The 16222-nt window shown below is 45.0% G+C and overlaps 1 long non-coding RNA gene across 2 annotated transcripts in view; it reads left to right on the top strand.

Moving 5' to 3' along the window:
* The window catches only part of LOC309633181, a 38649-nt gene that overhangs the window by 13740 nt on the left and 8687 nt on the right, over window positions 1-16222 (top strand). The window contains exons 1-2 of one of the 2 annotated variants that reach the window (XR_014247362.1): window positions 1-14840; window positions 16180-16222. The exon at window positions 1-14840 is cut by the window's left edge and continues 13740 nt beyond it. This is a non-coding gene — a long non-coding RNA (uncharacterized lncRNA). The other variant, XR_014247363.1, reaches the window with a different exon arrangement.

Genomic DNA, 16222 nt, shown 5'->3' with positions numbered 1-16222 from the left:
GACTGTAGCTTTGTAGTATGGTCTGAAGTCAGGCAGCCTGATTTCCTCCAGCTCCAATTTTCTCTCTCAAGATTGCTTTGGCTATTTGGGCTCTTTTTTCTCTCCATACAAATTTTAAGATTTTTTTGGTTCTAATTCTGTGAAAAATGCCATTGGTAATTTGTTAGGGATTACATTGACTCTGTAGATTACCTTGGGTAGTATAGTCATTTTGACAATATCAGTTCTTCCAATCCAAGAACATGGTATATCTTTCCAACTGTTTGTGTCTTCTTCGATTTCTTTCATCAGCACATGACATTCTCTCTTTCTAGCTCCCTCATGTAGAAGTGATCTTGTCCGTCTCTGAGTTCCCAAAGCCCTGGTCCTTTCTTGTCACAATTAACCCCTACCTCAGAGCATCACTTGTCTTTCACAGAGACAGTCTAGGAGCTCTTTATTTGCACCATCCTCATCTAATTCACAAAGACTAGCCCAGAGCCTACACATAGTAGCTCCATAAACTGCTACTACTACTCCATAAACTGTAGTAAAAGGCATAGCTAAACAAGAATTCACAAAGAATGAGCCAGTATCTCAGAGACCTAGTAGGAATGAAGCTCCTTATTCTACTGTGTGTAGTAGCTTATTGAGTATTTAAAACTGTTATTTTGAGAATATTCTGATTCCATAGCTTCAGAGTGGATCTCCAGAATATGTATTTTAATATGGACACAAGGGGATTCTGATGCAAGAGATCTGAAAACCACATTTTGAGAAACACTGAGGTATACAAAAGTGTGAGTACGTGTTTGTGAGTGCTCCTAGTATATGAGTGAAGTGCATTGGTAGTCATCAGAGTACGATGCTTTCCAGGGATGGCAAATACACTTTATCTCACTTATCGACACTGATACATTTGCGGGGGCTGTCCAGCGGACTGTTTTAAGTAGGTCTCTGGGGCCGCATCTGGACTGCACAGAAGTCCTGTGATTGATGGATGATGTCTGCCATAGGACCGAGAGGGGAATGTGGCGGCCTGTGTGCCAGGTGTTGGCCATCAGTGCCAGCCCCTTGTTTTGGAGAAAATGAACCAGGACTTGGAGATGGAGATCAAAGGATCATCTGAGTCTTAATCCAGCCTGCAACCAGAACTGATGTCACCCATTGACTTCCTCAGGTGACTTTGTGGCAAAAGAAAATAAAATCAAGATGTGTAGTAAAAGACATAGCTAAACAAGAAGCTACAAGTTGTTGGAGTGAACAATTGTTGTTTACATCCAAGCCTCCATTGCCCCCACCATTCAAAGGTAACTTGATTTTCCTCTCAGGCACGTACCCCTCTCTGTTTTCTTCTGTTCCCATTGGATGTGGAATGACCACACTCCCTGTTCCAAGGCAGGCTCTAATTGGCTTAGGCCAAGCAGCATATTCCGTCTCCCCAGGAACAGGAAGAGAAGAGAGATTCCTACGACTTGTGGGAGCTTGAGGAAAACCCTCTCCTTTCTCCTTGAGGAGAGGTATGAGGGTGTGAAGTTGGACACGGCTAGAGTAATTTTGTTACCACAAGGCGAGAAACTGCAGCTGCTGAGGGGGTCACTCTGAGCAGTTTGAGGATGAAGCCAATGACACCAAAGGCAAACCAGTGAGAAAGAGAGAAGAAGGTCCTGGGTGACATTATCTGGGCCATTGGATCAAGTCTGACATAGTGTCAATCTAACCACTAGACTGTTCATTTATATACACAATGCATTTTCTTCATTATCTAACTAGTTTTTTTAGTCATTCACCACCAAACAAATTCTAACTACCAGTTCTTTGAAGGCAAAATGGAGATTCAGGGGCATTTGGCCCTAGCGTAGTCTAGACACAACAGTGGCCCAGACTCGAGGCCCAGCCTGGAGTCCATCTTTGTCCTAACTGTGCACACATGACTTCGCTTTGTTCCTTCGCTGCTTCTGCTGCCATTGCCCTGGAGTGAGCCATTCATTTCAGGAGGAAAGGAAGCAGAGAGGAGTCAATCCCACAAGGTGGTTTGCTCTGGACTGCTAGCCTTGAGCTCTGGTTTCAGCACCTGGACCTCACCTGGGACACTGGGCAATGATGCCTGAGCTTTCATTAGTTGCATTGGTACTGGTCTTTGAAGGTGAAAATCACTGAACATTGATGTTTTGATTCTTTTGAACTTAGGATCATGTTATTACACATATAAAATAAAAAACCAATAGCCACTGAACTATACACAAAGTGGTTGGTTCACACATCAGCATATAGATATATAACAATTGCTTTCATGGGATTGAATTTAAATTTATGTATTTTAACAGATCCTATTGTAGGGCTTTCATAACTAGAATATTTTATTAGTAACCTTTTTTCTACAGTCCCAGCTAGAAAGGAAGAATTTATTTCTACTCAACCTTTTACTTGTCAGTGTGGGGTTTATTCAAAGTCTTATTTACGGAAAACACTTTGAATGAAAAACCACCCTGGAACATAATGACACAGGCCTCTGTTGTGGGTTGTTTTTTCTTCTTTTTCTTCCCTCCATTGGTTATCATTTCTCTTCTAAATTAAAGGTGAAATTGATGAGAATTAGACTGCCTGCAAGCTGGAAAAGCAATCGCTTAAATAATGACATTCAAATAGATCACTTGGTATCATGTAAATGTCAAGTGAGGGTCGTTTTTCAAAATAACACCTTTGTTCAACTGGGTCAAATGTACTGACACACTGTGTCCAGCTGTGGTGGGCAGAGCCCTCCCTCTTTCTGTTGGTCCTTGAGCAGAAGGGCACTGCCCCTCATTAGGACATCCTCTGCTCTGTGTATGTGTGTGCATGTGTGTGAGTATGTCCAGGTGCGTGAGTGTGGGGAAGGGAAGAGTCAAGAAGGAGATATTTCACTTCTTCGTCTTAAAATGATACTGTTAATTTCATCAGTTTGGGAAAAAGAAAAGGTTGTCAAGATTAAGAAAAAAAAAAGAGAGTCCCAAACAGAAAACAATTTCTTTCCTCCCTCTTAGAATTTGGCCTTAGGTCTTTAAACCACTCTCTGTTCTTTTCGTCTCTCCACCACAATCATGCCGTCTGGTTTCCTACCTTATGAAATATTATTGACCAGCTTGAAATGAAAGTGGGTTGTAAATTAATGCACGCAACGTTGTCTCCCATCAGACAGTTGGGGCTGGAAGCCACAGCTTTTAGAATGTTAAATATTTATGGTTGTCATTTCAACCAAAATACAAACTTGCACAAAGAAGTACATGATACAGATCACATTGAAAATGTTTGCCTCGCTTACAGTGTCATGGAGAAGCTTCAGAAAACCAGGGCTGGTGTGGATGTGCCCCTCGGATATGAGCCCGTAGCAGTTCCTGGAAGAGAAATGCAGGACCGTGCAGCAAATGACTGGAAAGAGCTGCCAGCATCCCAGAGCAGCGTTTCCCTTGTTTCCCAGTTGAGAAATGAGTGGCTCCTCTAGATTATCCACTTTCCCACCCTTACATCTGACTGAGTTCTTCAGTCTCTCAACCCCACTCCCCATCATGGAAATGAAAGTCGCTTATCAAATATTCTTCTAAAAGCCATCACTATGGATCATTTATTGCAGACAATAATCGTTTTATCTTTGTTATTATTGTTGGAATTTTTAATCTGTAAGCCTAAATATTTGCGATTTGTTGTTAACTACAAATCTCTCAGCAATTACAGATTTGTGAAGCCTTGAAGATATTCTTAAAACATAGAATAATATTGTAGGAGAAGAAGTTGAATTCTCTTTTGGACTTCATCACCATGAGGAAGTGAATTTACCTCCCAGGTCTTGGAAAGAAACACAAAATAACGTCAAATATTCTGTTTTTGTGGCCAAAAATGTGATGAAGAAAAATCAGTAAATTCACAAGGTAACTTGTAACCAAAATGTGGGTGGGTGAGTTTAGAAACCCCTGCAAAGGGACAACATAAGGATGTCCCCAAGATATGAGCTGGGTTGCAGAATGAGTGGAACTATACACACTCACTGGCACACTCCACTGAGATGTTTCTGCCTGAGAGGCTTCAAAACCTTTGAGCTCAAGGTCAAATAATTACTCATATCCCTGCCTTAATCTTAAAAAAAATGTAACTGGCTTATAAAGATGTAAATGTTGTTCCAAGATTAAATAACTCTCATGTAAGTTTTAAAATATGAGACAAAGGGAAAATAAGGTCAAGGAAGTAGGATGGAGTCAAGAGGTAAGTTTGTACACTAAAGACCTGCTATTGAGGATTCAAATTTGAACTACAGGTGGGTTGTAAATTTGCCCTGAGCTTCCTAGCAGCCACCACGAGGAGGGAAATATGAAAGGCCATGGGATTTAGTGTCTGTAAAGTAAAAATAAACCAGTTGTTCAGGAAAGCAACATAGCCATTCCTGGTGCTGAGACCAATCAAGTAGCTGTCCTGAGAATCCTTGTAAAGTAATAGACTCCATCTCCTGCAGCATCATTGATCACAGCAATAAGCTTCATAGATTGTTTCTTATGAGAAGAGGAGGCTGAGTCTTTGGTCAAGGGCGTACAAGTAACTGGGCTTCGGAAGAAGCTTTCAAGGTCTGTCTGTAGGTTAAAGTAGGGGAATTAGTCTTTCTGAGCATTATAGTTCATCACACTCTTCTACAAAGTACAAATGCACTTAGACGGACAGGACTTGACTAAGTTCTCCAATAACAGTGTTTTGAAGGTTCGGAATTTCTGCAGTGAGGACACACATTGCCTTTCAGGGTATGTTGTTTGTAGAATGGCATGTTAGCCCTCACCAAGGCAGCAGATATGGTTTTGTGGAGGTCCCATTATTGATTAATGGATTAAATGGGCCTGTTATGATGATAAGATTGCTTTGTTGTTAGCTAAACCTCAAAGGACTTTTCTTCTTCATATCATGCAATGAAAGGGCTTTTGCAAGCATAAATACGGTAATTGAGATGCATCTATCATTTGTCTGCCAGAACCCTTCCCTTCTTCTGGGATACAGCCCATCCCATTTAGGACATTGTTCCTTCTCCTCTCGCAAATCCTGTATCTGTAGTCGGGGTCAAAAACCATAGTACTCTAGCCCCTTGACCCCAGTTGATTTCTCTAAGAGTGGTACCTGATTCAAACTGGGCCAATCAGGATTCTTCCCTGGGATGTTTCAAACTAGAGCTAAAGAAAGAATTTCAGGCCCCCTTTGGTGGTAAAGTTGTAGATAGGGACCCGGGGAGCTGTCAGCCCAGTGGAGGTAGCTGGTCTGCATAGGAGGTGATGAAAGATGGAGAGAGGCAAAGACAGAGTAGTCGTCCTGGCAGCGTCGTGTCCCCAGGTCTCCAGGCATCTTTCAGACCTTTTATAATTCCCCTGAGGCCAGTTAAAGTTGAGTTTCCACCACTTTACAACCACATGTCTTGACTAGTTCATGCTCCTACCTTTCTTCAAAACTCTTTCCCCAAGTTTGAATAAACACAAGCAAGCAGATTGTCCCTAAGCTCCCCCGGGAACATTTTGTACACGTTCCCCAGAGGGGGTCTGCTTGGTTAGGATATAGTTTGTGTTCACATAGCTTATTCTCAAGAATTATACAGATAATAAAACAGAGAAGAGGGTGAATTCCAGGCTTCTGAGCATCAGCTTGGGCCTCACATGCTACAATTTCCAGCCCCAAGCTGACATCTAGCACAGATTTTCTGTGTCACACACAGAGCCACAGGGCTCCCTGACCTTAACATATTTCTAGCAAGTGTTTAATCAAGGCTGTTTGACAATTTATATGATTCAGAGCCAGTTATATCTGGACCAACAGTCAAACTGGTGTTTTCATAGTCATTGTAAATTGGGGCAGTCTTCCCTTAAGAATTGTATTTCTCCAACTTCAGTTACCAAGTAAGAATGGGAGTCCAGATTTTTGTGCTAGGTAACGTGGAAATTAATGCTTTAATGAACTGGTCTGTAACCCAAGCAAATGCATTTTTAACTTGTTTAGATGGGAGTTAGTAATTGGGAGCTGGATCTTTGTCACGATGTTCATTGATTCTAAAATGCTGTTTTTCCAGCACTTTAACATCCCTGATAACATAATATAATTGGCACCGGATGGGGTACTGTAGTTGCAGTATTTTTTTTCTTTCTTAATGATGCATAAAGTGATAGGATATCTTACAAACGACGGCATTTTTTTATTTGATAAAATACGGTATTTAATCAGGAGAGTGTGTTCTCTTTGCCGTGGTATTCTCAAATATTACTTCCTTTTCATCCCACAGAAACTCTGTGATGTAGGACAACTTCAGAGAGGTCCAGGTGTGAGCCTAAAGCACCCCAGCTGCTACTGGCAGAGCCCAGCTCAGAACTTGGCGCTCTGGAGTCCCATGCAGGGTTCTGCCCATTGGATCAGACTCAGCAGTTCCAGATGAGAAGCATATTCAGTGAGAGCTCTCTAGCTACCCCCAAATATATTTGGTTTCACTATTTCCAGGCATTTCCAGTAGATTGGTATGGGGGTAGGGGGGTTAGAAATAATTGACAGCATGAAAGAATCAGTTTCTGAACCTCAGAATGACCAGATGTTTAGTAAGAATTTGGGGCATGGATCTCCCCACCAAGGCCCAACCTCACTGTCCTCTCTGAGTCTTTTGCTGAAAGTCAGCACCAGAAATGAGATTGGTGAGTATCAGCCCATGACGGATGCTGCTACATGGTCCACCTCTCTTTCCCATTGACTCTGTGTGTCCTGCACAGAGAGCAGCCCAGGGGGCCACTGCCAATCACATACAGCCCATGAGATGAAACCCTTTTGCCACCCTTGACCTTCAGCATAGAGTCCAATACCCTTAACCCTTTACAGTCGGAACACAACCTTCATTTCCTATCTTATCTCCTACTACTTTCCAATTCCATGCCACAGTCAATGGAACTGCCCACTGTCTCCAGATATATGCCGAATTTTTGGTCACCCTGCCCGCAAGAAACTCCTTACTTCTTTTTTGCATGTTCACTTGTCCATTCACAGCACCACCCCCCAAAAAAGCAACTTTTTTCCATCAGAAGTAAGCTGTTTGAGCACTAAACTCCCATAGCATTCTGTCTTCTATTACTTTCACACCAGATATGAATTTGTTCCTCAGTATTAGGGTGCAAATAGCATCACGTTTAATTCTTGTTTTTCCTCCAAATAAAACTATGCTAATGCCCACTAAGGGCTGTGCCTCTGGACCTGTAGGCTCTGTAAGAGTGGGCATTGGCACAATGGCTGAGGGCAAGGCGTCCAGGAGCCAGCACGGGAAGAAACAAATCCTGGTTCTGCTACTTCCCAACCATAAGACCTTAGGCAAGAGACCTAACTTCTTTCCACCTCAGTATTATCATCTATTAAAAGGGGATAAGAATGGAACCTATTTCAGAGAGATTTTGTGGGGATTCATTAAAGTAATGTATGTAGAAAACTTAGCACAGTGCCTGTCACAGAGTAAAGCTCCATAGGTGCCATTCATTATTATTATTATTAGGCTTCCCTCCTATTCTGTGTTGGGTCCTACAAGGATTTTAGGACTCAAGGAAATAAGATGGGCCTGGTTCTCCATCTTTGGTGGCCGCCACCATCACCATGGCTCCTCCTACTATAGGGTACCACAGTTCAGCAGCAGTCCTTGCCACCAGCTGGCCCTGCTGCAGCGGGCAGCCTCCAGAGGTGCACTCTGCAGGGCTCACTGCAGCTGCAGCTTGCTCCCCTACCCAGGTTCCCAAAGCATGAGAGCCTAATCATCAATCCAGAGACCCATGGGCTGCCCTTTCGGAAGTGCTGCCACATGGCCCGGGAAGGACAGCAAGGAAGCCGGGCAAAGTTTCTACCCTCAGACCATCAGCCTTAGCCATTCCCCCTCACCTCCCACACTTGCCCAAGCTCCAGCCACGACTCCCCCTACTGGCCAAGTCCTCTCAAGTCCCCAGTGACCCTATGTGGGGACTCTCCTGGAGTCAAACATTTCAGGGGTGAGTGGGAGAAATGACATTTTCATTCTTTCGTGCCTCCCCTAACAGCAAAAATGAATATGGCCTTCGATTATCCTGGCACACCTGTGTCCTATCGTGGATTAATATGCTTCTCTCTGCTACTAGAAGGTAAGTTCCCTGTGGGTCGTATCCACATCAGATTCACTCTCTGGTTTTCCCTCCGTGTTGTGCACAAAGTGTCCTTATTCTATGAGTATTTGCAGCAGAGAAACTCCATGGGGGCCTGGACACTCTACACCCCCTTTCCCTACAGTCATCCCCCCACCCCATGCCACTGCTGCCAGTGGGCGAGGCCAGACCATCTTCCCGGTCCGTCAAACCGGCCTTAAATCCAGGGATGGTGGCCAGTCATCAGTCCCCCGCCTCTTCCTCACCTCAACTTAATGAGCAAATAAGGAAGGAAAATTAAAGCAAAAAAAAAATTAAACAGCTTTAGCTAAGATCAATAGAATTCTATAAAGCTCTGGGTTGTGGTATTGAGTGAGCCCAGAGTAATCCCTGCATATTGCATGTTAACTTGTAAGAGTAATATGCTCCTTGCTCAGCCTCGCGCCATCCCCTCCACTGTGAATGAGGAAGCAGGGAACACAAATTAAAATAGTGTTGATTTAGTTTTTAAAGGGAGTGCCCAGGAGCATTATCTGCATGGCCAACTGAAAACTCCAGCCCCAGATGCACAATGCCTCCCTCTGCACAATACAAAGAGAATATTTGATACCCAGAGCTCAGCCAATGAGTGGATTTTTATTTTGTTTTTGGCTTTTGTTTCCTTTATGCATTCCTTTGGGTTTCAAATTTTTAAATGCCAACTCGAAAATTCCTTTTGCTGCAAAAGGTCTCTCTACTCCACTCCTGCAGGATTCCCTGGAATGGATTAGTCCTCACCCATAGCAGTACATGATCCAGACGCTTTGCACATGGGAAGCAGGTGGGGAAAGTTGACTGCGTACGCACAGTACAGTGTAGGTAGGTCACTGAGTCTTTTCATCCTCTTGGGTTCCCCCAGGTGATGGAGAGCTCAGGAAATCAGGTCTTCAGGTTTGTTCCTGGCAATTCAGCCACCTTCTCAAGTCGACACCAGGCTTAAATTCCAACCAGGGCAGGCATTGGAAGCCATTCAAGCCCCCGGGATGAGTCCTTGGAAAATGAAGGCATTCATGGTCAGCCGTGGTAAAAGGTAATCAGGGCTTGAAACAGGGGCAGAGTACTCAGGCAGACCTGTGTCTAATCCCCAACTCCACAACTAATTAGCTGCACACCCTTAACCAAGTTATTTAACCTCTCTAAACCTCGGTCTACAGAAATCGGAATGCTTCCCTTGCAGAATGGCGTTGAAGATTAAGTTAGATAAAGCGTGTGTATGGTCAGGTCCCCCAAGATAACTGTTCTCTTGCTCTCTGTATGTCCCCTGCTCCACCAACACCTGCTTCACTTACACGCTATACTCACAGGACAGACCTTCCTACATACTTGCCCAGGCCTCAGCTAATAATTGTACTAACCTTTAGATCAGAATATCTTCACCTGTTAGCTTATCAAATGGGTGGTGAGGGGCGGGCCCCTCTGCTGGTCTTCCTAGTAACTGATGAGCCAGCCTGATGTCAGGTCCCCCTATAACCTCCCCTCTCCACCAGGAGCAAAGACCGCCACCCTATCCTGCTGGCCACACACTATGGGGTGTTGCTCCAGGACCTCGCTTCAGACGTGTAAGCTCATCCACCCGTTAAACCATTGATGGCCCTGTTGCTGACTCCGGGCCCTTTCTCTGGTCTTGAGGCTGGGCAAGTACAGGGGTGCAGCCCAACAACTGGCAGAGCAACCAGGAGACAGAGGAAACTCCTGTAAGCGCCGAGATATCGGGAAATAGGAGGGGGGAATGGGAAGTTTTGGGGGGCCATGCACTAACACGTGGGACCTGAAAGTTTTGAGGGTAATCTCTGAAAGCTCCAGGGGGAAATCCCAGATGGCTATTCACTAGAACATGAATTCATGTTGAATGTAGAGTACTTTAAAACTTTAAAAACATAGATAATCAACGAAAAGAAATAAAAGTCATCCATGATCTTGCCAACCAGAAATAGCCACCATTATCATTTTGGTGTATAGCTTTCTGGGTATTTGTTAATTTGCAGTGATATAAATATTTGTTAAAGCAAAAATGGGACCATCCTGAAACATCGTAACGTGTTTTTTTATTTAACAAAGGACATGAACAACTTACCATGTCATTCAATGTCCTATCAATACTGTGTGGCTTGTTAAGAACTGAATAATATTCCCTTGATTCAATATATCTAAATTTATTTAACTGGACTCCTTGGATATTCAGGCTATTTGCAGTGCGTCAATTTTATGAATGACACCGTGATGATGAACACTTTAGACATCTATCTTTGTGACCAGATTTGAATACTATCTAAAAATGAATTTCAAGAAGTGGAATTGCTGGGTCAGAGATGCTGGAAAAGTCTAAGTTCTACCAGAAAGGGAGCTTGAAATAATGACATCGTGGGAGCAAACCCCACACACAACTTTCACAGGTACCTGACCTCCCTTTCTGAGCAAATGAGGGCCCAGGTCCTGGCCCAGGCTGGAGCTTGGGAACCAGGAGTGGCCAGGGCTGGCCTGGGGAAGGGAGTGGAGAGGCAAACAGAGCCAGAATTAGGTGAAGTGCCATCATCACCCATGGCTGTTTGACCCCAGGCAAGTGTTTCAATCTTAGTGAGGCTCTGGGAACTCTGCAAAATAAGAACAGTAATATTTTCCCATCCAGTTTGGGGGGTTGTTATGAGGATCTAATGAAAGGATATCTGTGAAAATCCTTTGTGAACAGCAAATGAAATTAGGGAGGAGTTGCTCTACGGGCAGCTCGGGGGAAATTGAACAGTTTTTCCAAACCTCCTGAGACAATCTTCTCAGTGTGTGGCTTTGAGCTTTTATTTGCAATGATATGAATTCCCAGAACATCAGACACGCCCACGGTCAGATGTAAGTACAGAACACACCCAAGCCAAGCGTGCTGGGAATCCTGGCCCGTCTCTGTTCAGGGTTATTCACCCTGGACCTGCCTTCCTTCCACCGGTGCAGTCAGCTGCCTGTGCAAGATGTAGATTAAAAATACCACATCATCAGCCCCCAAAGCACCAGCCTGGAGCCCTTGTCCATCATCCGTCTCACCCAGTCATTGGATGGAGGGAAAAGGGAGAGAGACACAGGCATATTTGCCAGTTTATCCAAATCTTTTCAGCCGTTGGGGACATTTCCTGATACCAGATAATTTCGTTCTGGTGAAACCTTCTGGAAAGATGGCTGAGGCCGGGTTTCCTTCCTGCAGCCTGAGCCGTGAGTCTGGCACAATGTCTGCTACCATCTCTCCTCCAGGAGACGTTCTTCTGTTTGGTGGGGTGGGAGGTGCATCAGAAGAACCCAAGACCAGCCACGGTGAAATATAACAGCTCTCCCCTAGTCTCCCAGAGCAATGAGCCCAGTTTGTTTGCCCCAGAGAATCCTGTTTTGCCTACCCATAGGGGACTTTGGCTGGGTGAGGGCAGAGCTAGGCTGCTGATGGAGAGAATGTATTCATTCACAAGTCAGTAGAGGACATTGCCTGGGTGCTGGGGCCAGCACCAAGCATTGGGGATGCAAGCAATGAGAGGCAATGTCTGCCTCAAGGAGTGTCTAAGAGTTTCTACCTTGCAGTCCGAGAAGTCAGGGCCTGAACTCCAGGTCTCCCACCTCCTTATATGGCACCATGGGCAACTTAGTTAACATTGCTAAGCCTCTGTAAAGTGGGACTAGAGCAATTTACCTCTCAGAGCTGTTGTGAGGATAAAATGAGATGATGTCAATATAACTGAATATATTGCAGTGACCGCCTTATTTTTTTCAACCATCTCCTTTCTGCCTACTCATTTTGCACCCCTCTTCCCAGGATGGTACCTCAGGGAGCCCAGAACATTGCCAGTCCCCTTTAGGCATTAGAAAAGTCTCATTCTCAGAAATTGATAAAGTACAGCCAACTTTAATATTAAAACTTCAGGAATTTATATATTTTTAAAAGTCCCTGTAATGTCATTTTTTTCCATTTAAATACTCGATTGTATGTTATGTGCAAGGCATTGTGCCATGTGGCACAGGTTCTACGGCAGATAACAAGGAATAAAAATTTATTCTTGGCTTTGAGAAACTCACAATTAGTAGAATAAATAGTCTTGCCATACAATAACAAAACCTTTTTTTTTTTTTTTTAATTTTTAAAAACTTCAATGTCTCATCCAATTCAAAGTTCCTCTCCTTCCCCAGCTCAGGCCTCAGCCAGGCTCGGTAACCTGAAGTTGCAAAAGAGGTGGCATTTCTTCACTCTCAGAGTCCCTCCCCCAATTGCTCTGACCCCTCCGGGGCTGGAACAGGAAGGGGCAGAGGAAGGTAAAGAGCCAAAATGGTTTAACGAATTCGCTGGTGCTGCTGAGATCTGCATGGCAGGTGTCCAAACCCTGACCCTGTCCCCCATGAGCACTCCAGTGCCTTCCTCCATACCTCCCACCCCCGCTGGGACCTCTGACCCAGCATGGCCCACAGGCTCCCAGGGGCCACGTCCTCCTCACCTCTCCCTGTGGGGCTCACATGGCACTGAAAAGGCTGTCCTCTTGGGCATGGCACAGTCAAGGGGGCTCTACTCATAAGGCTGTCCGCAATGTCCACTTAGCTGGTGGGAAACTTGACATGCTCACCCCTCAAAGCCTGGAGCTGTACACCACATCTGCCTCAGCCCTTTCTCCTCACTCTGCCAGCCTTTCCCCTTCAGACTTTTCCAGTCTTGGTGCCTCCAATTGCCAAGGGGGCAGGTTACGTTTTCTAAAAAATTCTCGCACCGTGTCCACTCCCACAGCTCAGGAAGGGTCAAGATGTTTCTTCAGTTCAACAGTCATTGAGCTGGAGGATGGGGCAGGGCGACGTGTGAGATGTCAGTTCCCCTCTGGCAAACAACCCCAAACTTGGGGTTCACCCACCAGGAAATGCAGCCAGTTTTCCACCAAGAGATTTTCCTTCGCTGTGATGATACTCATGATAGTTGATACAGGCCCTTGCTGTGAGCTGGGCACTGTTCTCCAGGTTCTACATATAGCACTGCCCAGTCTCTGTACAGGCACTCATTTAATCCTCACAGCACCCCTATGAGGTAGATGCTATCATCACCCCCATTTTACAGATGAGCAAAGGGAAGTACAGAGAGGTTAAGTAACTTGGCCGGAGTCTCACAGCTGGTACGTGGCCCAGCGGGGATTTGAACCCAGGCTGTCTGGCTCCAGCTTCTGGCCCCTAATCACAATTGTCTAGTGACTCTCCATGTTTCTCTTATGTAGGCTGGAAGTAAAGAATGGAACAAGGTATCAGAAAAGACTTTAGTCATCCCAGCATGTGTAGCAAATGTGTGTAGCACCAGTCTCTGGAATGCAAGGGTACTTGTCACTCATTGGTCGCAGCTTTCCGTGAACCAAAATTCCACAGACAATAGCCAAAGTCCCACTTAACAAACTGTTACATATATATTTAGAAATTTGCCAGCCATTCATTTACAATAAATGGAAGCTTCAAGGCTCATTGTTTAAAAGGGAGAGAACTAGCCAGGAAAAAGAGCATCTTAATGCAGTGTAGATGCTGTGTGCTTGATTTCGTGTCATGAATTCCACAGATATTTACTGGACATCTGTTATGGTCTGTTAGGGGCTGAGGATATAGTGATCAAAATGGACAAGGTCCCTGTCTTGTGGAAAGTCCCTGCAGTTCGAAGGGAAAGCGTCCTCTAGAAAGAATGTCTATTACCTTTTGCTGCACAAATCACTACCCCAAACTTAGAGGTTTGAGATGACAACAGCCATTATTTGCTCATATTCTGTAACTTGGAGAGGTCTCAAGGGGGATGGCTCAACTCTGTTGCATGTGTATCTGCTGGGATCCCTTAGGCTGCTGGATTCAGCTGGGGAAATGTCCATGAAGGTGTCACCCACATGTCTAGTAACTGGTGCTGGCTGAGAGCTACCGTGCCTTAGTTTTCTCTCTTCCTCTGGTAGTCTACCTTGTCTTCCTTACCAAACAGTAGCTGGTTTCCAAGAGGGAGGTCCCAAGAGGATGAGCCCCATTGTGCAAGGCTCTCTGCTTGCATCCTGCTTGCTAATGTCTCATTGGCCAAGCAAGTCACAAGGCCCAGCCCAGAGTGCGTAGGAGAGAGGACCCCACAGGGAGGCATGGTTCATGGGGGGCACTGATGGAACAGTCTACCACAGAAGGCCTCACAGGCTGTCTGAACCCACCAAGAGCCTCTCCCAGGTAACTGGATCTGGCTCTGTTCCTAGCACCCACCCTCCCTGTGGAAGTTCCAACCCAGAGATTGGCACTAGAGAGAAGGCCCCAAGCCAGAAAGGAAGGGGCAAGAACCTCTTTCTATCCTATCAGAAGTTTACCTTCTGTATTAACACCTCTGTGGCATCACTTTCAAGATATACCAAGCAGGGTCCCCATCTCAAAACTAACCCCACTCCCTCCCTGCCTTCCCTCTATTATAGCTTCACTCTTTGGAGGAGAATACATTCATGTCTGACTGGAATAGAGACATCTTTAGTTAATGAGTCAGAGCCCAGCTGTGTGTGATTTGGTTAGTAATACACAAATGTAACAATCTGTCTGGACCCCTGTTAGCCTAGAGGAGAGCTTAAGGACAGTTCACACAGAATGAGTCAAGTGGGTTGGAGCAAAGTCTCAGTACAGAGAACGTCCTCCCTGTGGGCTGGTCACGGACATGCTGGAAGGGAATTCCTAGGTAGATGGCAGGAAGAAGAGGTAGCAGGGCCCTGGGTGGGCCGATGAGGACCAGCGGGTAGGCTGACTGCATGGATGGAGCGTGAGGGTAGCTGAGGTACACCTCCCCCCTCCGCTTGCAGATCTCCTCCATCACTTACCCTTTCCTCTGTTTCCCTAATCCCAGGGACTTTTCTAATAGGGTACAGGCAGGAAAATCTTGCTCTTAATCCTGAATTTCTCCTCTACCTTTTGTCAACTAGTTCTTTCTTTCCCCACAGGGCCTCAGCATTTGGAACTCAAAGCCAAGAAGAGGTTCCGCGTTTCTCTTCCTTCCCCTATCACATTCTTTCCTGAGGGAATGAATACAGAGAGACTAGCCTAATTGAAGGGGGCAAAGAGCCAGAGAAATTATAATGGAGAGAAAATTCTGTTGACATTTCCAAAAATTATTATCCCATCATGTAAGAATGCATAACCTAACCATACACTGAAACTTATATTGGTCTCATCCCTTTGGGTGGGTTCAACCATGATTAACAAACCCTAGTAATTGTCTCTATAAATTCAAGAACTTCTCCAGGTATTTTTATAATGAGAGTGGGCTAAGTAGGAGCCACCCGCCTCTTGTAGTCAAGATTCTGGCATCGAGATAGGAAAAATGAGGTAAGTAACTCCCCTTACAAACAGATTTTTCTCTATTGGCAACTGCGGCATTTGCAGAAGGATAGGAAGTGACATGATCAAAATTGTATTTGGGGAAAATTAATCTGGCATTGATATATTAGGCTGATTTGGAGGTGAGATCTAACAGTAATATCCATGAATTATAATAGCATCTAAGGTGACCCTGTCCTAGACACTTAATGTGATCACTCTCATTTCATCCTCACACACCTTTGAGGCCAAGTATTGTTCTGCAGATTGTGCAGATAAGGAAACTGAAGTCAAAGAAATCCAGACATTTGCCCCAGGGTTGAACTGCAAATAAGTAGTAGAGCCAAGATCAAATTTAGATCCATCTAACTCGAAAGCCCCCTTGTCTGTCTGTTCAAAGACTGCTGTGATAGCACAAATCAGAGATGATGAAGGCCAGAACTAGGGCATGGAGGCAGGTACAGTGAAGAACACAGTGGGACAGAAGACCTGTGTCAGAACAATCCAGAGGACTTAGTATCAGACCTGAAGCCGGGTCCGACTGAGCTGAGGCACTGCTGAGTCCTTCCTGCCTGGACCACCGACCGCAGGCGTTGAACTGCATTGGCCCTTGAGTCCAGAGACAGTGATGGAAGTTGGCTGCTCACAGAGGAAGACAAGCTAGGAGGAGCACAATTCAATCCGGTTTTACTGGTAGTAACTTTACTGCTCTGTTTTGTTTCAGAAAACTGATGAATCCAACACATTTAATAGGCCAGGAATGAAAG

The sequence above is a fragment of the Balaenoptera borealis genome (genome assembly GCF_965194805.1).
Source record: "Balaenoptera borealis genome assembly, chromosome: 8".
Classification (NCBI taxonomy): domain Eukaryota; kingdom Metazoa; phylum Chordata; class Mammalia; order Artiodactyla; family Balaenopteridae; genus Balaenoptera; species Balaenoptera borealis.
The sequence above is the reverse complement of the archived record's forward strand: the minus strand, read 5'-3'. Positions and strand labels throughout refer to the sequence as shown.